This window comes from Lemur catta, chromosome 6 (assembly GCF_020740605.2).
Source record: "Lemur catta isolate mLemCat1 chromosome 6, mLemCat1.pri, whole genome shotgun sequence".
Lineage (NCBI taxonomy): Eukaryota > Metazoa > Chordata > Mammalia > Primates > Lemuridae > Lemur > Lemur catta.
The window spans coordinates 13,262,539-13,289,761 of NC_059133.1; the positions used below are offsets into that span (position 1 = coordinate 13,262,539).

General features: G+C 48.4%; 1 protein-coding gene and 1 pseudogene across 1 annotated transcript in view; one reads left to right on the top strand and one right to left on the bottom strand.

The window, feature by feature from the left end:
* The window catches only part of SYN3 (synapsin III), a 409,534-nt gene that overhangs the window by 276,087 nt on the left and 106,224 nt on the right, over positions 1-27,223 (top strand). The gene's annotated exons all lie outside the window — the stretch shown is intronic.
* Positions 20,380-21,107, bottom strand: LOC123639327 (annotated as a pseudogene).

Consider the following 27,223-nt stretch of genomic DNA (forward strand, 5'->3'; position numbering starts at 1 on the left):
AATTTTACAGGTAAGGACATTGAGGCTGGGCATCTCAGGTCAGTTGCCCAGGGCCCTGGCGCTAACACAAGGAGAACATGCACTTGAACCCGGCTTTGCTCACTCCCAGGCCCTGCCCATGGCTGCCTCTCCCTGGACACCAGCCCAGGGATTTTACCCACTGAGGATAGTTTCAGGACAGCCACCAGCACTGACAAACCCAGCCAGCAAGGGAGGCAAAAGGAGGCTTCCATCCAGCAAGGAAACCAGGAAAGAAGCGCGGCTAGACAGCCCCGGTGGGGGATTTAGGAGGAGTGGAGTGACAAGGACGGGGCTCTGCCCGAGGAGCAGGTGAAAAAAGCGTCTCTGACACGCTGGGTTTGGAGATGTGGACATGAAACGCGGGCCACCATCCAAGCCTGGGGATTTAGGAGTTGTTTTCCAAATTCCTATCAGAAATCCCATAATTGAAAGGGATTGAAAGCAAGTCATTATGTCCCAAGCAGCAGACAGTGAGGATCAAGAGTTTTCAGGCTGCCCAGAGCCAGCCAACAAAGGGAAAAATATTTCTCTTTCTTCAGATATTAACCAAGCAACATTCCCCTGGGGCAAGACTTCCTGCCTCTGAAAAATATGTATGTTTACCAACTCTGAACCGGGAAGCAGCAGAAGTAAATATCCACCCAGCCAGCAGAGCCGGAGGCACAGGACGGGGCACCACGTGAGGACTCAGGGGTGGGGGTTTGACACTCTCATGTGCCACAGTCACTATGGACCCCCCCACCAACCCTCAGTTTCCTCGTCTGTACCATGGCTGGCATGGAAGTGGACTTTACAGCAGACACAGGTGTACAGATGTGAGCCTCTGTTCAGCATCATTGGAAAAGTATTTATTGAGTGCGTCGTGTGCACTCTGATATTCACTGGGGGTGGAAAGGGTTGCACAAGACCAACTCCCTCTTTGTCCTGGGGGTGCCCTGATGTCTCAAGGAGGCAGTGGATAGGAAACAAACACAAGCAGTTCCTTACTGATCTGTAAGTGTGACGACTGCTATGAGGGAGAGTCACAGGATAACCTGACCTGGGAAAGATTCCTCAAGAAGGTGGCATTTGGGCAGAGATGATAACAGTAAAAGTCACAAAGACTGACACTCACATGGCACTTAGGATGTGCCAGCACTGTTCTGAGACCTCAAGGATTCATTGGAATTAACAATAGGAAGAGACGTGGAGAGAGAATTCCAGACAGGTGGAAAGGCTTGGACAACGTCCACCGGAGGGGAGGAAAACAGCAGGTTGAAGGAATTGACAGTCAGGGGGAGAGAGGCACGAGGTGACGTTGCAGAGGGAAGTGGGGACCAGGCAGGGTGTTATCTATATTTTAGAAACCAATAAAGGTTTAAATGGCAGAGTGGCAGGATCAGAGGGTAGTTAGGAAGCTACTGCAATGGGTGTGGTGAGAGCTAACAGAGGCTTGGACTCTGGGTAGCAATGGATAGAGAGAGAACAGGGTGGAGGTGAGATATATTTATTAATAAAAGGCAGACTTAGTGGGTCTTTGTGCATGCTGGGGGCCAAGGATGACACCCAGGCTTCTGGCTTGGACACTTGGGGGGATGCTGGGGCCAGTTCCCTGAGGTGGGGAAAGCTGAAGGTGGGTCGGGGGTGTGGGGGGTGGGCAGGGGAGGCCCCAGGTCAGTACGGGCAGCAAACAGCTGTGGTCTGAGAATCACAGCCCCTCTGCTCTAGTTCTGGCTCTGCTGATATTTCATTGTGTGACCCTGGATAAAGTATTTCACAACATCAAAATCAAATGGAACAGTTGGACTAGACGATCTGCAACTATCAGCTCTGAAGTCTTACGGCTCTCTAGAGGAGGTATTTCAAATGAGTAACTTGGGGCTAGATCCAGGCCACATGAGTGTTTTATTTGACCCACACAGAGTTTATGCATTAGTAAATTCCCATCAAAAATCCAAATTTCTGGCTTTTCTTGAAAGAAAAAAAGAAGATCTGGAAGATGTATCACACTCGAGCTATATCAGGTCCCTACATGGCAAAGTTCGGAAAAGTTGAGTAGCAGCTGCCTCCTTGCAGGGTCCAGACTCTCGCCCACCCCTGGGCCCCCTCACCCCCTTTCTGCTCACGCACATGCCCTGCCTGGCCCCTGCTGAGGGCAACACTCTTTTTCTAGATAATGATAAGAGGGTAACTCAAATCATCAGCTTTCTCTCAAGCTTATCCAACCAATAGTCACTAAATTATTCCTTTTCTGATTAAAAAGAAATTTAAAAAGAAAAATGAAATTAACATTACAAAAGCCTCTTGTGGTTCCGCTACCCAGAGGAAATCACCATTAAATTGGGGTGTGCTCTCTGCTCGTTTTGCTCGATAAAATTAGGATCATATTAAATGTGTTTTTTAACGATGCTTTTTTTCGCGAATATTATAACTGGGGCATTTTCCCATGCTACTAAAGATTCTTGGAAAACATGATTTGGAATGACTGTATACTTTGCTGAATAATTTATGTAATTATTCCACTATCATTTCTTAAATTTGTAGATGCATCTCGACTGTGATTATTTCTTAAGACAACTTAGAAGTGGGATGATGAGGTCAAGGGGAATGTTTTGCAGTCATGGTCGCTTAACAATGAGGATGTGAGGACACGTTCTGAGAAATGCATTGTTAGGAGATCTCGTCATCATACGAATGGCATAGAGTGCACTTACACAAGCCTACGACACACCTAGGCTGTGTGGTGTAGCCTATTGCTCCTGGGCTACAAACCTGTACAGCATGTTACTGTCCTGAATACTGTAGGCAACTGTAACACGATGGTAAGTATTTGTGTATCTAAACTTATCTAAACATTGAAAAGGTACATTTAGGATACAGTATCAAAGATAAGAAATAGTACACTTGTATGGGGAAGCTCCATTATAATCTTATGGGACCACTGTCGTGTATGCAGTTCATTGTTGACTAAAACATCATTTTTGCGGTGCATGACTATATTTCTAAGGCATTTGAAAAGTGCCCTCCAGGAAGTTTTTTTCCTGTGTTCATCATTCACCTTGCTGATACTGGTTTTTATTATCTTAGAAAAACTCCCTCAGGAGCTTTACAGGTGGGGACATAGGAATCACATGAGGAAACCCTGCTGTCAACAGAAATCATGCCTCGTGTTTGTACAGTACTTTAGAACAGAGGTTGGCAAAGTTCTTCTGTGAAGTCCAGATAGTAAATAGAACAAGGAAATCCCGGTGACATGGTGTTAGTTTGCTGCTTGCTGGCTGTAAAGTCTCTGTTGCAACTCCTAAACCCCACCATTGTAGTGTAAAAGCAGTGGCAGACGATATGTAAACAACAGGGTGTGGCTGTGTTCCAATAAAACTTTATTTATAAAAAAAGTCAGTGGGCCATATTTGGCCCATCAGCCATAGTTTGCTGATTCCTACTTTATCTCATTTCATTCTCTTAACAATCTTGAAAAGTAGGTAGAGCAGGAACGAGTGTGCCTATTGCACAGATGCAAAAACTGAGGCCCATAAAAACCAAGTAACTTTTTCACAGTCACACAGCTAGTAATTGGAAGAGCTGCAAGTTGAACCTACATTTGCTGACTTCTACTTTAGAGCTGTCTTTATTGCATAATGAACCCCTTGTCGTGCATGTGTAGCAATGACAGTTAAGTAGCAATGAATGCAAAAAATGTCCAAGGCATTTTTCCAATTGCTGAGTCTATTTGAGGGCTCAGGGTTCAGCAAGGGAATCATAATTCAGTGCCTTTAAATACAGGAAAGTGCGCTGTAAAGTGCCTTGCGTTGTGGGGAGTTAGCGTTAATGGCAATGTTGGAGGATGTGGTTGCTCTTTCGGAGAAGAGCTTCGTGATGGTGGAAGGCAGCTGCATAAATAAACCATTTCAACTGAAAGGAACAGAAAACCCAACTCCAAGTAGTTAAGAGAAAAGGGAAATTCGTTGGTTCCTGTATCTCAGAGGTCCAGGGGCAAAGGCTTCAGGCACAGCTGGATCCAGGGCCTGAAATGATACTGTCAGGAAGCTGTCACTCTCTCCTCTCTCTGCTCTGCTTGTCCTTGCTTCATTCTTTAGATTAGCTCACTTTATTTGGTAGACAAGAAGGCCTCTGCCAGGCCAAATTGTTTTCAAAAGAAAGGGAGACCCACCTCCTGATGCCATATTTCAACATGTCATAGAAGAACTCTGGTTGTCCCTTTTGGGTTATATGCCCACCCCTGGACCAATCATGCTGCCCAGGGGCAGGTAGCACTCTGATTCCATCACATTCCATGCTCCATTAGGGTCACATTAGGTGGGGAAGGGGCTGTCCCCCTTAGGAATGAATAATACTTGACCAAAAGACCACCGAGGCAGCAAAACAACAATTTGAAGAGATCTGCATTCACCTATTTACTGAGGGCCCCAGTAACAGCAGAGCCTAAGAATTCACCCATTGACTGCAATGCTGCCTTGCTTGCTTGGATACTTCCAGGCCATGAGGAAAAGGTGGAGAAGGGTATTGTTATGGGTTGAATTGTGTCTCCACCCAAAAAAAGATATGTTGAGGTCCAAATGCTCGTACTTCTGACCCTTTGGAAATAGGGTCATTGCAGATGTCATTAGTTAAGATGAGGTCATACTGGAGTAGGGTGGGCCTCTAATCCAACGTGACTGGTGTCCTTATAAGAAGACAGCCATGAGAAAACAGAGACACAGAGAGAACATCATGTGATGACAGAGCAGAGACTGGAGTGATGCAGCTGCAAACCAAGGAATGACATAGATTGCCAGCAAAGCCCCAGAAGCTAGGAAGAGGATGCTCCTACTAGAGTGTGGCCAACACCTTGATTTCAGAATTCCAGCCTCCAGAACTGTGGAACAATAAATCTCTGCCCTTTAAAGCCACCGAGTCTGCAGTGCGTTGCTGCAGCAGCCCATGGAAACTAGCACAAGCATTCTGGGCAGAAGAAATGACATAAGGAAGGGCTGAGGGGATGACAAGTGTGACCGTGGAAGCCTGGAGAGGAGGGGCTTGGTCAGCCTGGTCACCTGCCCCAGGAACGTGAAGGCAATTAGGACGGAGACACGGCACATCAACAGCACCTCCCGCACCAGTCCTCTCCCCAGCAGAGGCGGAGCAGGGTGACAGTATCCACATGGCTGTGAATTACTCCACTGGAATGACACAGACAAGCTCACTTCATCAATGGTGCTGTGAGTCACCATTCTGGCATTTTATTGGCTGACCTTCTGCTCCCTGCAACCCCCTCACATCTACTTGTCTGCTCTTGTATGGATGACTTTCCAGCCTTTGGAGGAAAGACCCTAATACAGATATTTTCAAGGGCTTCACACTTCCAGGAAAAGTGGCAACAGCTGCCTGGCTTCAGGTGCCCAGTGCAAATGTTTATTCTTAGTGGAATGTGTCACAGCCAGCCTCGCCAAGGCACCTCCCCAGGGCACATTTGCTAAACGATAGCACACAAGAACCTCAGGAGACCTCCACCTGGGCTTCTCCAAGAGGCTGCTTGGTGTGCCTGTAAAAGGGCACGTGCCTACCTGCAGGCCAGGCCTCTACCCTGTTAATGCAGATACAGTATCATGCAGAATAAACACCGAATGGTCAAAAGGTGTGAAATAGAAATGCTCTCTTCTTTCTGCTCAAGCCATATTTGTGTTCAGCAGTGTCAAACTACTTAAACAACTTAACTCCAGTGTGCGTGCTGGGGCTAATAAAAATAAGATATGGTCTGAAAAGGTGATATATATGCAAGCCTAGAACCCGCTAGGTGCTCAGTAGTGCTATTCCCATTCCCCCCTGGCTTTCAGGACCTCCCAGCCTAGAGGTGGATGAGTTACCCCATATCTAATGCCTGGGTTACTGCGGGCACATCTGCACTGCTCTCCCTGATTCCTCCCTGGTCCTTTCTGTACAGTCTATTTATTCTCAACACAGCAGCCAGAGGCTCCTTGCAAAATGTAAATCAGACCATGTCATTCCTTTGTTCAAGATCCTTAAAAAGTACCCCGTCTTACAGCAAAAGCCAAAGTCAATAAGGTTCTGCACCAGTTCCTTAATCTCTACAGAATTGATATTTGGAGCTGGACAATTCTTTCAAAGGGTGGGGGTGTCCTGTGCATTGTAGGATGTTTAGCAGTACCCCTGGCCTTTACCCACTAGATGCCAGTAGCATCCCACCCACCCCCAAGAGGTGACAACCAAAAATGTCTCCAGAAATTGCCAGATCGCCCCTGGGATCAAAGTGGCCCCTGGTTGAGAGCCACTTCTTTACACCCCGCACATCCCTGTTACCGCTGGGACCTCACCTCCTGTACCCTCTCCTCCCCCACTTCACCAGGCCACATCAGCCTTTCTGCTGTTCCTTGAACCTGCCAAGCGAGCGCCCTCCCCAGAGCCTTTGCACCTGCCTGGGATGCTGTTTTCGCAGATTGTGTTCCCCAAACTCTTTCTTTAATCCCATGCGACTCTCTCCTGCACAGTCTATTTATTCTCGAGACAGCAGCCAGAAGCCCTTTGCAAAATGTAAATCAAATCTGCCAACCCTCCTCTCAAACATTGCATCTCAGCGTGGCTTCCTGACCACTATATTTGAAATTTTGTCCACCACCCATTGCCCTCAGGACTCTCTAACCCTCTTACCCTGCTATTTTTTCCATACTTTTATGACTTTCTAGTACTTCATAACTTGTTTCCTCTATTTATCATTTTTAGTATGTCTCCCCCCACTAAAATATAACCTCAGCGAAGGCAGAGGCTTTAGTTCCTCCACTAACGTGTCCTGAGTGCTTGGAACAGTGCCTGGTGCACAAGAGTGCTCCATAGATGCTTGTTGAATAAGCGACGTGCCATTGAGAGTGGTGGATCAAGTCAGCAGCTGCAACAGCCCAGGATGATGGAGAAAGAACAGTCTTCCCAGTTAGGCATGCTGGGGTCCAGCTCACCCTGGTCACACACTGTCTGGGCACCCCAGTCTCTCTGAATCTTGGCTGTCTCATATGGTAAATGGGACAACATGCATGTACTATGGCTGTTGAGAAGATTAGAGGTCACATAAGTGAAAGTAGGACAAATCCAAATACTCCAGGCACACGGTAGATGCTCAATCATTCATTGATTATTATGATTGTTATAACAAGTGCTAAGTGAAACACAAAAAAGATTGCATTGTGCTGAGCCCTGTAGGATGAGTAAAATTTAACAAGCAGAGACCTGGGGAGAAGGGGAGGAATCTCATTTTGCTGAGCTTCACAACTTCTCTTCTGGAGAACAGAAGGAGATATTTTGCCCAGCCTGTTTCTGGAACTTGGATATTTGATGCTAGCAATGGCCTAGATATACGGAAGGAACCTCAAGGGAGAGGAAGAACCAAGTTTGGAAGTCCTTTGATTCTTGACTTTAGATGTTGACTTTGAAATATGCCATGGACATAAGAGAGAGGACAGTGAATGGAGTTGAACTTGTAACTTGGCACTGAAATTTACAACTTTGAACAAATAGGAAAATTTGAATCCAAAGGATGAAACCCATTAGCAAGTTGAGTACCCAGGATTGCCTTCTGGGACAGAGAGTCAGCCTGGATCTAAGGAGGCTTTGTTGGGCAAAGCAGGTAAACCAGTTGGCCAGTCTGTGCAAGCAGTGGTATGAGAGTCAGCTAGATCCTGTCCTGAATGGGACAAAGTATACTGACCTGAAAGGCACACTGAGCTAGGTGCTTTGGAATATCTGGGATACAGACAAAATTAGAGCAGGACCTCTGTCCTCAAGGAGTTTACAATCTGGTGGGAAAGACAAACAAGGAAGAAACAAACTGTACTGTCAGGTAGAATTAAATAAGTGTGAACATTCAGGCAGAGGCCAAGGGTCGTGGGAGCATGGAGAAGGGAGTGAATCAACCCAAATGTCCATTGACAGATGAATGGATGAAGAAATGTGATATATGCACACAATGGAGTGTTAGCCTTTAGGAAGAAGGAAATCCTGCCATTTGTTACAACATGGGTGGATCTGGAAGACATCATACTAAGTGAAATAAGTCAGTTGCACGAAGACAAATACTGAATGATTCCCCTTGCCCCTCGTGAGGCATCTGAAATAGTGGAAGGAATATAGCAGCAGTTTGATTTCAAATAGAGAAAGAGGAGCCACAGAAAAGATAAAGAAAGAGAAAAAAAACCAGGAAAGGTGTCCTGTCGAACATGCTGAGAGGGAACAGGCCCCTCAACCGAATCTAAACTGCACAGGACAAATCGCTTTATTAAAATGATTTAGGATTTGTTCTGTGAAGTTTGGATTTGGTCAAAGGCCACAAGGATCCAGAAGGCCACATGTGGCCCCAAGGCCACAGGTTCCCCACCCCTGGCAGGGTTTTGCAAAAGAGTGTGCAGCTCCCGAATCAGATGGTTCCAAAGGAAGAAGTAAGAATACAGGGAAGGTCTTTTGGTGACATGAGGGGTCTTAGCAAGAGCATTTTCAGTGGGGCAGTGGGGATGAAGATGTGGTTAGAGCACATTGTCCTGCCTGGGCTAATCATTGAAGGATTTTGCTGGATGTGGCTAGGGTGTCCTGCGTGATCCGACAGCCTACACTTGGAAAGAACCGGGAATAGATGGGAAAGACCCAGAGAAAAGGGGCTTCCGAGAGCCCACAGTGAGCTGCTGCTAGACTGGACTGGGCCGCAGGTGACTGGATTCCACCAGCCCACATTTCTCCAGCTTCCCAATGCTTGACTCCCAGTCTAGACCCAAATTCAATGTCGACCCCCTCGCTAGGACTGTGACTATTACAACACCAAATCTCAGTCCGAACTCAGCCTCCAGTCTCCCCAGCTCGGACCAGTCCCTAAAGATGCCTACCCTATTGCCAAATCAAATGCTCCCCGACCACACCTGCTTTTCAGCCCCTGGAAACCTCTGCTTCCCTCTGGAGCCTCAGCTTCCTTGTGACACTCTGCCAGAACCGAGCCACTGGTATTCCGCAGACATGATTCACATCTCCTTCCCTCTGACCTGCTGTGTCTTCTGCAGGGAATCCCTTGCTCTGAATTCATATCAACACAATGGATATCTGTGTGTGTGGACACACACACACACAAAAACACTTTTCTGCAGCTTGCCTCATTTTGGTGTGACTCCAATCCATTCCTTACAATGCTTTCAGAGTATTCCTTTCTAGGATTGGGCCACGATTTATCCTGCCATTCCCCCACCAATGGGCATGGATGATACGCACACTCCCCTGCAGCCTTCCATGAACAACAGTGCAGTAAACATCCTAGTATAGGTGTGTTACATACTAGTGCATCTGGAAGGTTCCTCTTCCCCTGGCACGCTCCCACTTAGTGTTCAAAATTCAGGTGAAGGATCACTGCTTTTCAAAAAAATCATCATTGATCACCCAGAAAGAGTGAGTCCCTCCCTCCTCCAGGCCCCCCTAACCCCATGTGCTCACCTCTCTGCTGTAGCATTTTTAGGGGTATGTCAGAATTCCTGGCAAGCTCCTTGAGGCCTGGAACAGTGTCATTCATCTCTGAATCCCCTGAGTCTAGCACAGTGCCTGCCACACGGTATGTGTCCAATAGGTGGTTGTTGAATTAAATTTCAAAGAGTTTGGGCTTTGAAACAGACTAACTAGAGTTCAAATCAACCAGCCGCTAAGCTTGGTTTTCTCACCTGTAAAGGGAGGAATAATCCCCAGCTGTGTCTGGTTGATGTACACGTGGAGCAAGGATGCAATGAGATCGTCTAGAGCTCACCGCATGGGGCCTGGCAGGTGGGTGTTGTTTGAAAACGGGAGCTGTTGTGATTATTGTTGTCTGGAGGGGAGGCTAGGTTGAGACTTTGGGTTGGCACAGGGCCTGTCCATGCACCTCCGGGCTTCTGCAGATAGGGAAACTCCCTAGGACACGCTGGCATTTCCCTGACAAATGTCCAGATAAACCTTGCTGGTGCCAAGCTGTCTGGGACCTGTTGCCTCTACCACGCTCCTTTCAAATACGCTAGTCCTCCCCTGATGCGATGAGTGCCTGCCAGTCCCCGGGACGCACCTTAATGGCCAAGCACTGCAGACGTCGCCTGGAGCCTCTCTCCAGGTCAGCGCCCCGTGCTGTGGAGGTGGGAGGCTTGAGGAAAGGCAACCAGCATTTCTTATGCTACAGACGCAGCAAGGGTAGCGGCTGGGAAGGTCGCGGGCTGCTGTCACCTGGGGCACGTGTCAGGTATTGGTCTCCCTCCTCAGAGTCCATTCTGGGGCCTTACAAGTGCCGTGGACCACTGCATAGGAAACTGATCATACAATGACAGTTTGGATTACAGCTGAATGATGTCTTGAGGACAGATATTTCCTCCTAGTGGACAAACCACCCGTGGTCCTCATGCGGCAGCAACCAGCAGGACACCTGGCCACGGATTCTGCTTCTGGCCACTCACGGGGCTCCTAGGGCAGGTGGCACTCTGCTCCCGTCACTGGGTCCCTGTCTGTGGTCTCACCTCCCCCCTCCCCACTCACTAGCTTAGGGAGGTTTTCATCAAGTGTGCGCTGAGAACGCAAGAACATAAGCAGGCAATGAACCTGTCAGCCTTCACCGAGCTCAGCAGGCTTTTGGCTCAACACTCAGAAATGTGGCCCCTTTGATTTCAGGTTCCGTAGCAACCTGCCTCCCCCAGAGCAGGACTCATCTCTGTAGAGGGTGTTCTTGAGCGCAAGAGAAGAAATGTACCACTCTGAGGCCAGGGAGGGGTGCGGAGTTGCGCGAAGCCCTCTGTTTATAGCATCTTCAACGTCAGCCCAGCACACCAGACGCCAGAGGCCCCAGAATCACTCCAGCCTAAGACGCCCTGCCCTAGGCAGCTGGACAACACCCCCAAGTCGCCGCACTGTGACTCCAGGATTGAGCATGGCAGGCACCTGCTCCTGGCTCTCCCCTCTCAGAGTCAGGGGTGCTTTTGGATACACTGAGCATGAAACAGTGTCGTGTTAGGTGAGGGTCTCTTGGTGTTTTGTCAGGTCCGGAAACAACATGACAAAACTTGCAGGTGGATGACAAATTAACAAACCAACAAGACGACACTTCCTGTTGACTGTCCAGCCAGGCTGGGGCTGGAGCAGAGGTTCTGCAGCCCCACTGGCCCCTGACGACCCTGGAGACCTCCTGGGACATCAGGACCTTCTCTCTGCCCATAGTGTCTGTTTCAATCATGTATTTGTTTCCTCCATGAAACAGGAGCTCAGAATAGAGGGAAAGTGGCTTTAGAGTCAGAAAGACCTGAGCTCAGTCCCTGGCTTGGCACATGTGAGCTGTGTGACCTGGGGCACCTCCCTTACCTCTCTGAGTGTCAGTCTCTGCGTGAGTCTACCATGATCATCAGAGAGTCTATCCATAGGGTTCCGGTGACGATTAGGTGAAAGGATGTGTATAAGTCACCTGTGAGGTTGGTTCCCGGTGCACAGGAATGTCTCAGTCCAAGCTAGCGGTGGTGATAACCGTGCTGGGGAGGACAATGGAACATCGGTATGAAGTTGTCATCGTGTGTGCGTGTCCTTGCTTATCATCACACCTATCTGTGCATCACCCCTCTTCTCTCCCTTCTAGTCACTCCCACCATCCTGGTCACCCTTTGATAAAAGGCAGTGATGAAGCCAGAGCCACTTTATGACATTTCTGTGACATATGCAAGGGACCCAATGACTCCACTTCACTGATTGACATGGTAAATCCCCCAACCCTGTATCTGTAACCACCATCGTTTTTTCACTCAGCAAATATTTATTGTGCGTCTCCCGTGGGGCAGGCCTTGTTCTAGCAACTGGCAGAACTGGTGGGCATTGTCCCCAGCAACAATAGACAGCAGCAGAAGCAAAGTCCCTCCCTGCATGGCATGAACATTCTAGTGGGGAAGGCAGGTGACAAGCACGCAAGCCATGGTGGAGTCTAATCAGGACCATTATCTTTCCTGGAACATCCCTTGCCCTGTCACCTCCCCCTCGCCCCGAGCCTGACTCCAGAACCGTCCCTCAGGGACAGAGGGGCTGCAGAGTTGGCTTCATCAGAGCTGTGAGGGCACCATTCATAGCTTGGAAAATCTCAGTCGCTATAAAGCCAGAAATCTGGCATCACCTTTGACCCCCCTTCTCCCTCTTCCTTGCTCCCCACGTCCGCCTCCTGCATGGTGCTCCCCGACACCTCCCACACTCACGTCCTCGCCATCTCTTGCCTGGGTTTCAGCAACAGCCTCCCCGCCTGTGGTCTTAGCCCCTTGGAGTCAGGCTGCCGTGGCGTAGCCAAAGCTCACACCCGGTCATGTTCAGCATTCCCCAGGGCTCCCCTGTGCCCCCAGGAGAAAGTCCAAATTCCTCGGCACCATCCTGCACCGTCAGACCCAGGCTCATGTCTCTAGCATCATGTCATTTCTCCTCAACTCACACATGGTGAAATTTTTAGCCGTGTTGAACTGCTAGAACTCACCGTCTTTCTCCTGCCCCTAAGCCTTTGCACGTGCAATTGCTTCCGTCTAGAACAGCCATCCCCAGCCCCTTCTTCACCTGATTAATCCCAACTCTTTCTGAACTCGCAGCTTACATATTGCTTCCTCCAGAAAGCCCTCCCTGGTGCCCCAAGTCCTGGCGAGTCCACCAGCTGGGAACTCCGTGGCTCCCAGCCCTCCTCTGGCATGGTGCTGTGTTGTGTTTGTCCGTTGGCTCATCTGCCCTCCCTACTACACAAGGAACTTCTTGAAATCTCTTTTATTGGGCCTGTGACATGGAAGATAGACTTGGTCATTTCATCCATGTGCAATGACAAAAAGGCCCACACTTTGCATAGAGACCCATGGAGGGTCCTACTCAGCCGTGTTGGGCAGGCAACCCTTGACTCAGGGGGCCGGGTCCTTCTCTGGAAGGAGAAGCCACCTCCCTCTTCATTCCTGACACAGCAGCCTATGAGTGGGGACCTCCCTTCTTCTCTCTCCTTTACCAGCTTTCGTAGAGCACCCCTCTTTTCAAAGCACGACCCTCCTTTGCCGAAGAACATCCTCGCCCCCCCTGAATCCCAAGGAACCTCATTTGTTTTGCTAAGCCGACTCTCTTTCCTCGGAGAGGAAGGAGGGGTTTGGTTTGGTTTTTCCACATGAGGGAGTCCACATCAGACTCGCCGTTGAGATCCGCTTTTTCCCACACCATCTGGGGCCCTGGAAGTGGGACCGGGCCCCGTCCTAACCGGGTGCCGGCCCTGGAAAAACAGCAGCCACTTCTCTCTGCGCACAGCAGGGTCCGTGGCCAACTAGCCTGTGTCCCGATGGGAGGGGACTCTCCACAAAGCTCTCTTTCTCTCGCCACTTCTGCACTGTACAGATTCCCAGGGAGGGGCCGAGGTCTGGCTTCTTGACCAAGGAAGGCCAAAGAGCTCCCCAGGCCCCACCCAGGTTCCCAATGTGGGAACCACCCAGCCGGCCGCCGGGAGAAAGAAAGGGCTGTTGAGAGTGGCTCTGAGTTCCCACGCAGGAAGGTGCCAGCTCCAGACAGCGTGGCTTTGTGCTTGGCAGAATCTGTCTTCTCACCAGGCAGAGGGCGTGGTGTTGTGTGGAGGGATCAGAGGGACCAGCAAAGGATGGCCCGGCCGTCCCTGCCCCGAGCAGCAGACAGGCTGGAAGCACACACCTGCCCCAGGGGACAAGACGCCCGACCCAGAACTTAGCTCTGGGAAAAGCCATCCCCGGACTTCTCTCCAACCTCACACACACATCAGAGTTTCTCTACTTTGGTAACTGTTAATTGAGAAAATTGCTACAAACCAAAAGATACAATACATCTTAATTTTATTCCTGATCTACATATATTTAAAGATAGATAGATACTGTATCGCTGGACTCACAGAGGCGCAAGATACTGCGTAGTAACAGGGCAGCTCCACAGGGGTCCCAGGTTGTCCTTTGTTGTCCACCACCAGGGAAAGGACACACCTGCCGCCGGCTGTGGCAGATGGGAAGGGACAGTAGACGGGCTTAGACGTTTGTTCGAACCTTCATAATTATTACTTCTCTCTGTATCCACTGCTGCTGTTTTCTTGAATTTAGGGCTCAGAGCCCCGGACAGGTCCCCATTTGGATAGAACCACAGACATTTAGAACTTGAGAGGTACCTGAAGTATCCAACCCAGCAAACGCCGAAAGACAAAATGACTCAGGGTCCGCTGAATGTGTGTGTGCCTGTGTGTGTGGGAGAGCGACTAAGCGTGTTTGGGTTGTCAGTGTGTGAATGGCGGTGCAAGTGTGTGTTTACGGGTGGGGGTGTGAGTTTGTATGTGAGCGGAGGTGTGTGTGGATGTGTGTGGATAGTGTGTGTGTGTGTGAGTGTGTGAGTGTGACAGTGAGCATGACAGTGGTGTGGTTTGAGGGGATGGAAAGGAGATCGGGGAGACTCTCGGCATGCTGACCAGTGTCCCGAGAACCTCTGTAAATTAAAGAAGCTTTGACAACTTAGCTAATTCAAGCTAATTTAAGCTCATCGCTTGACAGATGTGGGGACTGTGTACATTGAACAAGCAGATGTGCCAAATAGCTTTTTGGTGCCAGGCCTAGAAAGTGGGTCTCTTGACTTCCACTGGGCCCGCTATACTTTGCTCCGTTGCCAATAGAATTGTTCTCACCATTCCTGGATGTCTGCATTGGTCTCCTAGGGGTGTGCTGTCAGCTCCCCCTGTTTAGGACCTGTGTCCCTCTCCGCATGCCTTCCCACTCCCCACTGCCCACACTCACCACTCCAAACACTCATCTCCCCACTTATTACAAAAATGGCATGTGCTCATTGTTTAAAATTCACATACCCACATTCTGCAGGACAGTTCTTTGGCACAGCATGCTTCCTGGCAACGACTGATTGGTCTCCAGGGAGAGCAGCTGAACCAAGGGGGGCCAATCAGAGCTCTGCCCTGAGAGTACTGACAACAGAATGGAGAAGGGGAGTCACCCTTTCCAATGGCTAGAGCTGTAAGATGTGAAATGTGCCCTGTGGAAGAAGCCAATAAAGACTGAATCCAAAATACAGAGAAGTAAGGTTGAGAGACATAGAAGGTCCCTGTTTCCAGCTTCATCTATGGATTTTCTGTAGCTTGAATGTTTAATTCTCCCTTGGATTTTGTGAACCAGTGAGCTCTCTTTTGTGCTTAAATTAAGTAAGTAAGATCTCTTCCCCCTTATAACCTAAAGCCAAAATACAATAGTGTAACCATATCCCCTCAAACTTTTCGGCATCCACTTCTCAAATCTCTATTCTCCATTTTATGAAATGTATTTTACTATAAAGATCACTGCATGTGAAGGGGATATATTAAATTCTAATTTCTATATTGGGAACAAGAGAACTTAGAATCATATAAGTTAGAGACAAAGGTGAACATAAAACAAGTCTTATTACCAATTCTAAGATATTTCCAAGAAACCACAATGATGTATATTAATTGGTATGAGCAACAGAGACTCAAATAATATTCCTTAAATACGATAAAATTTTAATTTTCCTGTGCTGTGAAGTCCAGAGCTAGTATGATGGCTCTACTCCATGAAGACCTCAGGAACTCAAGTTCCTTCCAGTCTGCTGCCTTCATTCCATCCTCAGTTTCCTCATCTGCAAGTACAGAGATTGCTATACCTGCCTCATGGTCCAAGATGGCTGCTCCAGTCCCTGCCATCACATCTGCCTTTCAGCTAGCAGAAAGGAAGAAATGATGAAGAAGAAGGGGGAAAGGTGCATGTCAGCTCCCCCTTAAGGAAGTTTCCCAGAACTTGTCTTATGATGCTTCCACTTAAATTCTCACTTGCCAGAATATAGTCATATGGCCACACCTAATTTGAAAGGACTCTGGAAAATATTGCCTTGACTTTGGGCAACCACGTATACAACTACAAATTAGGAATTCTCTAACCCTGGAAGAATGGGAGAGTGGATATTAAACAACAATGTGCCTGCCATTATTATTATCGTTATTATTTTTACTTTCAACAGTCCCGCCATCTTTCTAGTGGTTACCTCACCTGTTGCAAGTAGAGAGGGTGGTTCTCTCACAGTGTTTCTCCTTTCCCTGCTGCCTTCTTTGCATACAACTCGTGTTTACGGCTCTGAATACGGAAGTAGTTTGTAGAGCTGGGGAGAGTAGCATGAACCTCACTTGGAGGCTGGGGACCAATGGATCTGTTAGAGAATTCTGGAACCGAGTTTTCAGTTTTTCTCTTCCCCCAAAGATTTTTTAGCCCTAACCGTCCTCAACCTGCTGGCTCATAAGGATGACAAGCTAGAAAGCTCCCCGCACACACCATTCCCACCCCTGTTTCGTTAGAGAAGTAGCTCCTGACAGGACCTTTATAAGGGCAAGTCTGATCCACTCATCATTCAGTTATTCATTCAACACACAGTCTGTGGAGGCGGAAAGGTGGTGGTTAAAGGCCTAGCCCTAGAGTCTAAGAACCCAGTTTCCCATCCCAGATCTACAAGCCTGGGGAAATTATTTAACCTGTCTATGACTCAGTTTCCTTATCTGCAAAATACAGATTTCCATACCTGCCTCATAGGATTTTTGAGAGAGTATAAAAGGTAATCAGGTCAGGCATACAATAGTAAGAGCTTAATAAATGCCAGCTATTTTTAGTAAGTGTCTACTACGTGCCAGGGCTGTGCTAAGAGTGTGACAAATACAAGGGCAAGTCCGTGAAGTCACATGGCTCCTAGACTCACAGGGCACCAAGAGCTGGGTGACAGACAATGGCATCTGAATCTAGGGCCTCGGGCAGGTGGCAGATCCTGGGGAGCAGACAGAGGGACAGTGTGAGGCTAGAAGCCAACTTCTCCTTTCTCTCCCCTGCCCTCCTCCCCAAGTAGACTCACCTGGAGCATTTTTGTGTGCCACCCATCATGTGTGGGCAGCCCTGACTCCAGGCTCAGTCTCTTCCTTTACATCAGTTCTACAAGGGACTCGCTGCCTCCTTGAAATACCTGCACCCAACAACAACAGCAACAACAACAACAACAACAAAGGAAGGAAGGAACGAGGACAGGAAGGAGGGAGGGGAACAAACCCAATTGGCATTTTCATTGAAAAGATAATTTAACAATTCATCATCCACAAGTTCTTCTTAACACTTCTAAACAATTGTTTATTTAAGAACAAGTAATTTAGACTCTTGGAGTGTACTTTGTATTTCTGCACCTGTGAGGTGATTTTTCAAACATTTATCTCATTCCTCATTATAAAAGTGTACTTGTGTAAAATTCAAGCACTGCAAAGGAGGACAAAAAACAAACACCACATGCACGCACACGCTGGAGTCACATCAAACACGTACTGAGCATGTGCAGAGGAGGTGCACACGGCCACGAGACAGAGATGAGCAATGGCAGGAGGGCCCTCCTGCCTTTCTCAACAGACATGGGGTCCAGAGGAGGCCCAAGAAGAGGGCATGGGCCTCCCATTCCCAGGAACTGATGCCAACTGAGGAACGTTCTAGCCTTTACAACATAATGCATATTTTTATGCATGGCCCCAAAATGTGGCCCAATCATTGCTTCATCTGCTGCTCCATAGAAACACCAGAAATTTGTTCCAATATTAGATGAAAACATTGAGAGATGGTGGAGCTTTATACCCTCTCTTACAGATGATATTAGGGGGTTGCAAGGGTAATCTTCACCGCGTGCACATTTTTCTTCTTATTCTCACACTTTTCAAACCAAATCTCAGGGTAGCATACGACCCTTCCTTCGTCCTTCCCTTCCTTCCTTCCTTCATTCCCCCCCCCACTCCCTCCCTTCCTTCCTCTCTTTCTTCTCTCCATCCTTCCCTCATACTTTTTTTAAGAGCAATGGGATAATACGAGGCATACTACTTGACACTTAGGTTTTTTCAAGATGACCAATATTTTGACATTTTTTCATCAGCATGAAGTCTGTAGTACTAAAATTTATTAAACCAAGCCCTGCTGACAATAAAAAAGTGCTGCAAGTTCTTGGCACACGTATATTTGTACACTTGCTCAAGTACAAATAAAGGTCTTTTGGTAAGTTCCTTGAAGTGGATTGCTGGGTCCGGGGAATGCACATTTTAATTTGCCAAGTTACTGGATTGCCTTCCAAACACATACCAGTGTGCCCTTTGGTGTGGGTTCATTTAGATCTCCACGAGCAGTTATAAGAGAGGGTTCCCCTGTCTGCATTTTGCTTAGTTTTCTGGAAGAGTGAAGTTCAATCAAGGTCTGGAAAGATGAAGGTCAGGGAAGGCTTCCAAGAGGAGGTTACTTTTAAACCAGACCTTGAAGATGGCAGGATTTTGAACCCAGGTAAACAGGCAAAGGACATTCCAGGGAGAGACTGGAATCTGAAGTCAAAGAAACTCGTGGGGCACAGTCAAGGGAGAAGGTGGATCATTATTCCTTGGCAAATTCTTGGCCATGAGGTGGTCTAGACCTCAGCCCTCAGCACAGCAGGCTTAGACACTCTAGTAAAATACACAAAAATAGACAAATAAGCAATTGCATTCCATGGGGGAAGTGGATAGTAAACAGAATATAAGGTCAACTAGATGGCATGTTAGATGGTGATAAGTGCTACGGGGAATAAAAATCAGGGACAGGAGATGGGGAAAGTGCATGGGAGGGTGGCAGGTCACCATGTTCAATAAGGTGAGCAGGGAAGGCCTCGTGGGAGGGTGACATCTGACAGGGACCCGTGGGGGTGAGGGAGGGAGACTTGCAGATTTCTGAGGAAAGAGCAATCCAGGGAGGGGACAGCAAGGACAGAGGGCCTGCAGCAGGAGAGTCCCTGCTCCCCAGTGAGCTGGGGGAAGAGCAAGGGCACCACAGGGCTGGAGCAGAGAGGCCGAGGGGACAAGGGGGACACATGAAAGGCCCATGGCTCCGGGCACTGGGTGCTTTCAGGCTCTGAGGCTCACTTGGCTGTTTGTTTGGTTTGGGCTGTTTTTCAGAGTAAGATGAGAACCCGCGGAGAGGTTTCTGAACAGAGGAGTGACTTAGTGTGACACATGGTCCAAGGAGATCACGTGAGATGGGGGCCAGCTCAGAGGTTCCTGGGATAACCCAGATGAACGATGACAGTGACTTGGACCAAGGTGAAGCAGCGATGGTCATGGGAGATGGCCGGACTCTGGTGTGTTTTGAAGGCAGAGCCTTTAGGATCTGCCCATGGGTTGGACATGAGATATGAAAGACAAGGAGGTGTCGGACACCCCTGAGGTTTTGACCTGAGCACCTGGAGGGATTGAGCTGCCATTGACTAACTCCACAGCTCGGAGCTGTGGGGACATTCAAGAGCTCAGTTTTGGATATTGCACTTGTGATTCCTGTTGGACATGAGAGTGGAGAGGTCGTGTGAGCAGTTAGAACAATTTCAGGGAGACATCAGGGCTAGAAACATAAATGGATGTGTCATCAGCATATAGGTAGTTTTGAGAGTCATTAGGCTAGACGAGGTCACTAAAGAAATGGGCATGGATGGAAAGAGAGAAATGCCCAAGAACGGATCCCTGCAACACGTCACTGTTACGGAGTCAGGAAGGTGGGGAGGAACCTGCGACGGAAGCCAAGGGACAGCAGCCAGCGAGGTAGGACTCTGGGTCCCGGAAGCCAAGGGAAACAAGTGTTGGAAGCAAGAGCGGGCGATTCAACACCGCTGCTACGTCAGGAAAGATGAGGACTAAAGCACTGACCACTTTATTTTTCCCCTGAACACAGCTTATTACTCTTAACCAAGTGCTGGTCAAGTTTGCCTCACCACAGACGGGAGATGTATCACTTCACTCATCATCTGCCAAGCACTGATGGACGGTTTCCTTGTAAAGGAGAAATCTCGTGTCCAAGTCTACAGTGGGATTCTGACAGCAGGAACAGAGCACATATTAAGGGAGAGGACACCAGACTAGGAAGGAAGGGAGCCGGGCACCCTGGGCACCAGTCTCAGTTTATCCACGTCCTCCTTGAGTGACCTTGAGGCGCCCCTCGGGTCCTCATGGTGGGCGGTGAGCAGAGGTTTACCTAGGGGACCACTGAGATGTTTTTCACACCCACTACTCAGGTCTAAAATTCAAAGACACTTCCCTCTCTCCCCGCCAGGGATGGCTGCCTCATTTGCAGGGCCCCTTTGTCAAAATGCAAGGGAAAAATGCTCTCAAAGATACTAAAATATAAAGCCTTTCCCTTTCCTCTGCCATCTCTCTCTTGACTTGTCATGGTGCTTTTTTATTTGCTATCTAATGTCATTGTAAGTAAAATAAATAACATTTCATATTATTAGCATGGATTTTACCATTAACTTTTGGGGGCGGACATGATCTTATTTATTGGTCACTCAAAAAAAATCTTATTTTTGACTTGATTCAGACTTAGAAGCTCTCAGAGAGGACAGCCTGCGTCTGTTGGCAATCTGTTCCTGGTGCTTTTCTTTGACCTCCGTCATTCTCTTGGCCAAAAGTCTAGCATATTCTGCAGCCCCTTCCTTGCTTTTCTTAGCACGCTGTTTCTTTAAAGCAATACGCCGGTGTTTATGTTGCAGGACACGTGGAGTCACAGGTTGCTGCATCTTGGGTGCTTTGGTCCTTGGTTACTTACTTTCTCTGTTTAAGGGCTTTCTTACAACATATTAGTGGACATCATCTTCTTTAGAGAGATTGAAAAGTTTGCAGATTCTGCTAGCTCTTTGGGGCCCCAGACAACAAGGTACCGTAGCATCAATCTGTGCAGGGATATCCTTCTCTCCTTGTTTTACAATAACCAAGCTGAGAATGCTCAGATTGGCACCCACAATGCAACCCCTAACAGATTCGAGCTTTCTTACCCCAGTTCTCCTTGATCTACAACAGTACCCCTTACTCAGTAGCAGGCAGACACGGCCATGGGTCAAGACACCCTCCTTCATGGGGAAACCTCGCTTGTCGTTCCCACCACATAACCCTTCCATTCTGCACCCAGAGCATGGGCAGCAACTTCTGTGGCCATCCGCTTCTCACAAAAAGTACAAAGTTTGCGTTCATTGTCCACTTCAATGAGTTTCCGGCAGCCGGTGGCTGGGAAGGAGATATTCAGCCTCATCTTGGAGCAGCTGATCGCCTCCGAGGCGCCGCGAAAAAGAGCTACCATTTACTTTTATATTGTGCCAGGCCAAATTTTAAATGCAAATATGAGAAGATTAAACTCATAAGCAGAATCAACAAAATTTCACAGCTCCTATTTCATAGCTCATACATGCATAAGTATTTCCTTCTTACCAGAATAGTGGAAATGCGGCACAAAACTAACTCAGCTGCTTTGATTTCACCTCTTGTTACTCACGCTTTCTTCCGACACTCTCTACTTGGGCTTACTGTTGACTAAGGAAGAACTGGATGAAAAAGGAGCTCCGGGCTGCCTTTCTCTTTCTGTGTCATCATTTTCAGGGTAAACTGTCGGCTAGTAAGAAGGAATAGGAGAGAGTCTCCTGGTTGTTTGTTTTTCTTAGAACGCCATTGCCTTCTCTCTGCATTTGAAGCAAGTTCTGGTTCAAACAGGAAGCACGGCCTCTCGGGCTGTCAGTGCTCTGTAAGTGCTTTCTGACACTTACCTTGTCCTTGCTTGGGGCTGACTGACCTCTCCTCACAGGTCTGCTGGGACTGGGCTCGAGGGACACCAAGGAGGCTGTATACAAATGAGGCAGCAAGGAACAGCTGTGGACTTGAATACTGCACATAGTCCCTTCGCCCACATACATGCTCCATTGTCCCTTCGGTCATTGTTACAAAACACAAGTTCAAAGGTGGAAGTATTAAGAATCTCAAGATGACAACAGCAGAGCATTAAACCAAACATGGAGCTTTCTGAGCGTGGTGGCCCTGGGCAACTGCACTGCCAGGAAGCTGCCTTGCGGTCAGTCCCCTTCTACAAGCATAATGGTGCCATTTATCACATTGTCCCATAGGCCTGGTTTCCTTTGTCTTTCTTCCCCCCTAGACTGTGAGGTGTCTTGCTCAGTTACAGCACCAGTACCTAGGACAGTTCATGATACATAGCTGGTGCTCATGAAATGGTTGTGCAATGAGTATTGCCATAAGAATAAGTCATTCTCTAATGCCTACCCCATGACCATGAGTGGATTCTTGCCATGTCTGTTCCTAACTCTTCTCATTCGACACATTCATTCAGCGTCTTTAGTGTGCCCCCAAGAAGTGCAGTCTGGAGGGAGAAGAGACGTTGAAACAGAAAGTTCATTCATCTACTCATGCAATTCAGTACCAATCACAGCACCGGGGACACATGTGTCCAGTGAATATTTGAAATGGTGAGAATTCTGAGAGCTCAAGTGGGAGGATGCTGAGATGCATAATAAAAATAACAGCTCCATAGTCATTGAGCATTTACTATGTGCCAGGCACTTATGCTAACTCTACTGTATTAACTCATTTCCTCTTAATCATGGCCTTATGAAGTAGGTATTTTTATTATCCCCATTTTACAGATGAGGAAAATGGAAAGTTAAGTAACTCGGCCAAGGCCCCATAGCTAGTTAAGTAGCATATCTGGGCATCAAGCCCAGGTCTATAAGATGCCAAAGCACGTGCTTCGGAACACTAACTATATGGTCCCACAGTTACTTGGCAATAAAATCGAAGTAGTCAAAGAGCTTTACAGGAAAATGGTGAGTTCAGTTTGGGATATCCAAAGAAGGTGCTGAGAAGGCTGCGGTATGTGCACATGGATAGATCAGGGAAGATGAACGGGCTGAAGGCGAGGTTTGGGAGTCCCCGCCTGGTTGGTAGTCACTGAAACCACGAACACGGATGTGAGTAAGAGGACAAGAGGGCCTAGGGCAGAGCCCTGTGCGACTCGCACATTCGAGAGCCAGGTGAGCAGTGAAGGATGCTGAAAAGGAGAAGCTACAGAGGCGGGAGGGAAACGCAGGGCTGATGCCTGGAAGCCCATGGGCACCGATTTCTCCTGCCACTGAGCCTGCCAACCACGTGCGACTGCGTAAAGGCCTCCAGACTTTGCAAATGACCCCAAAGAGGACTTTATGCAGAACAGTCTCCCTAGACCGGTAGATGAGGGGAAAGAGATAACTGATAGATTTATAACTAAACTTGGTGTAACTTTTCATTTGTCACATTTTGTGGAAAAAAAGTCATCCTTTGTCAAACCACATTTCCTGATTTGGGGTCTAAGACGATGCAGCTGCTGCACAGAGGTGCAGGATGCAGCTTGGCTGTGGGACAGTTGGCAAGCCACTCGCATCCCCTCCTGAGGCCTCAGTTTCCTCATCTGTAGACAAAGGTACTGGAAAAGACATCTCTAAGTTTTCTCCCAGATCCAACATTCTGTTGTCTAGCATTCCAGATGCGCTTTGAGGATGTGGGTGTTGATGGGAAAGGTGCAGTGGAAGAGAAGGGCCCACCTTGACTGCGGCAAGTCCCCATGTGTCCTGTTCCCTCGCTGTCTTGTTTTCTCCCCAGTCCTCCAAGGCAGTTGTTGGAGCCAATGATGAGAAACACATGTTTCGGACAGCCCTGGTGTTGCACAATGCCGCCAAGGGTGGGGAGGTGGGTGGGGGGGGAGCGCAAAAAAGAAAGAAAGAAAAAAAGAAAAGAAGGAAGAAAGGAAGGAAAGAAAAGAGCTTTGGTATTCTCAGCCTCCACAGACAATTCCCCCATTGATGTGCTGTGAGTCACGGCGGGCCGCCAGGCCATCATGGTTTCTGAATCACTTCCTCCAAGAGGGGCTGGCCGCTTGTTCCCGGGCTGGCTTTGGCCAGGGCTGGAATGTAGGAGAGGGCTCTGACTGCTTTCCCCTCCGCTGGAGCTCCAGCCGGGAAGCGGGAGGCGCCAGGTGGCAGGGCGGAGGGGGTCGAGTGGAAGGCAGCAGAGAAGCAGGTTGAACCTGCTTGTCCCAACTGGTGGACCCAACTCACATGTCCCTCCCTGGTTAGAGATGGAAATGAGGTGAAAACACAGATTAAAGGCCTGAGTTTTCTCCAATGGACACGAGACTCAGCCAGATCTTGATTTTCCATCCCCTCCACCTTGTTATTGTGGCTGATGTGGACAAGGTTGACATCTTTGGTGCCGAGGGAGGCGTAAAGTGGATCCTGGTCATCGCTACAATGACTCACATTAGGGAACTTTGAGCTGCATCTCTCAGTCTCCCATCTGCAATTTCCATCTTTAAGGACAAGAAGCCCTCGCCAGGGTGGTGGTACTGAAATGAGCGTCTCTTTTAAGTTCTTGCTCGGGATAAGCTGCATTCATTCAGCAAAGAGCTTCACTCCTTACTCTGCGCCAGATTCTGGTGTAGACATCAGAGGTTCCAGGAGGAGCTGGACCCAGCCCCGTTCCTAGCTGTATAAAAGAAAATGACAGGCCAAGCAATGATGCAAATTCAATATGGCAAGTGTAATGACAGAGGGACAGGAAGGAGATCATCAAACACCTGCGTGGGGACAGGGGCACCCAGGGAGGGCACCCAGAAAGGTTTGTTGCATTGAATGCGGCAGCTTGTAGTGTCATTTTCCTTTGCCCAGCGTTCATTCCTCTCTGCTTTCCGGCCACCAACCCCAGGGCTTTCCAGAAGGTCAGCACCTTGATTGGACACAGAGATGAGACCCCTGGAACCCCCTGCAGGAGACGAAGTGGTGTCTCCGCGCCATGCCAACAGAGGGCGCCGTTTCTCAGCGGCCGCGGCTGGCCGGGAATATGCTAGAATGCCGCCACCTGCTGGGCACGCTGGGCCAAGTCCCTTGGACAGCGCCGCCGCTCCGGGGGCACTTGTCAGAGATGGGTTGACAAGATGGTCGCTGGCCAGCCTCTGACCTGCCAAGACAGGGTCAGCCTGTCCCTCACCGACCCAAGCCCCAGGGATCCCTCCCTCTCGCAGACACAGGCTCGCTCTGAAGCCCACCTGGCAGGGTCCAGGGAAGTCACACATTGTCCGTGGGCACAGGGCCAGCACAGCCTTCCCAGGGAGCCCCCACCTGCTCCTCACCCACGGCCTTGCTCTGCTTCTCCCAGGGTCTGCCCGCCTCCCCTGCCCTCCCCCCAGGCTCTGCCTTTATTCTCCCTCTGCCTCCCTTCCACTGTCTGCAGTAAAAATGGGGAGGTCCCTCCCTTTTTCCTCCCCCCTCCCTTGCTCTAATGTCCTTGAATCCATCTCGGGGGCTTTAGCAAGCCTTCCTTCTCCCACTCATCAAGCATTGTGTCAAGCACTTACTCTCTGCAAGGCAAGTAGGAGATTCCGAATGAATAAGATGCAAACACAGCTCAGAGGCGGAAGGAGGGGAGTGGCAGCATTTGTAGAAGGGCTGCTCGGTGCCAGCACAATGCCAGACACTCTGGCTATTCCCTGAATTCCCCCCACTGGGGTAGAGTCCATTATATAATCTTCACTTCGCTGAGGACACAGCTGAGACAGGAAACTTGCCTGGAATCATATCACTATCCAAATGGCAGAGATAAAATTTAAAACTGGTATCTTTTCTCTAAACCATACCCTCATGCAGTGTATAGCACAGTGGGGGAAATGCATATAATACAGGAATACGTGTGGTCCAGAGTCCAGCAATACGATGCAATCTCTTCATTTCTCCCCAAGATTCATATGTTGAAACCTGACCTCGAATGTGATAGTATTAGGAGGTGGGGCCTTTGGGAGGTGATGAGGTCATGAGGGTGGAGCCCTCTGGAATGGTATTAGTGCCCTTATAAAAGGGGCCCCAGAGAGTTCGCTTACAACTTCTACCACGTGAGGACGCAGGAGCCTATGGACCAGGAAGCAGGCCCTCACCAGATACTGAAGTTTCCGGCACTTTGACCCTAAACATCCCAGATTCCAGAACTGTGAGAGTAAACTTCTGTTGTTTACAAGCCTCCCGGTGATGGTACTTTGTTCTAGCAGCCTGCACGGACTAAGACACGAGCATTCTGAAGGTAATCTCAAACCAGCCATCATGCCCAAGACTGCTCAATGTCTCCTATGTTCAATTTACTGGGAAATGCATTCTGTATGACAGTCTCCTCTAAATGCTTTCCGTGTGCTACGTCAGTTACTCCTCACAACAACCTGATGAAATTGGTACTGCTGTCTTGCTCCCATAAGTCAATAGCAGCCAAAATAATTCAGCAATTCTGATTTTGCTTATGATAACGGTCCTATTACATACTCAGTAACTCCTACTCTGAATATTGAAGGTCAACTACCTATCCCCTACCACCGTTTGCTTTGCTGATATCAGAGTCCTCATCCTCCCCAAGAAAAGTGCATGCTGGGTAAGTAGCAGGAAGGTTCCACCCAAGGAGATGCAAAGGAAAGGACATTCTACATCATGTTTCAAAAAAAATGTGACCCTGGTTACAGCAGCTGACATTTATGGAGCACTTACCATGGCCCAAGCACTTGATATACATCATGTCACTTAATCCTCTCGGTAGTCTAGGAAGTGGGTTCTGTGATTTCCCTTGTTTTACAGGTGAGCAAACTGAGGCTTCCTTAGCCCAAGGTCAAGCAGCAAGTGCATGAGAGTCAGAATTGGAACACAGCATGTTTGACGCATAATCACTGTGCTGAGAGGGTATGTAAGACCTGTCCTCCAGGAACTGCAGGATGACAAGACATGCCTGGGAAATAGTGCAGGAGCCATTCAGAGCCACTCACAGAGGGCAGGAAACTTACTGTTCCTGTGCATCTACCACACAGCAGGCACTCAGATACCATGTTGTTCTCTTGTCTTCACAACAACCCTGCACGCCTGTTTTACAAGCGGTGCAGGCAACTGGACTTAGGGAGTTTTGTTACCCAAATAGTCACAAAGTGGTTTTGTCTTAGTCTATTCCGGCTGCTGTAACAAAATACCTTAGACTGGGTAACTTATATGCAAAGTAAAAGATGGCAGAAACAAAATGTCGATGTTGTATGATTTCATTTATGTGAAATATCCAGAACAGGTAGATCCATAGAGACAGAAAGCAGACTGATGTTTGTCGGAGGATGTAGGGAAGAAAGAGTCGGGGGTGACTGCTTGATTAGTACACGGTTCTGGATCTATATAGAGGTGGTGGTTACAATATTGTGAATGTACTAAATGCCACTGAATTGTATACTTTAAAATGCTAGTAGATGTTATGTGAATGTTGCCTCAATAAAAACATCAATTGCATTCGTTAAAAAAAAAAAAAAGGAAGAATAGAAAT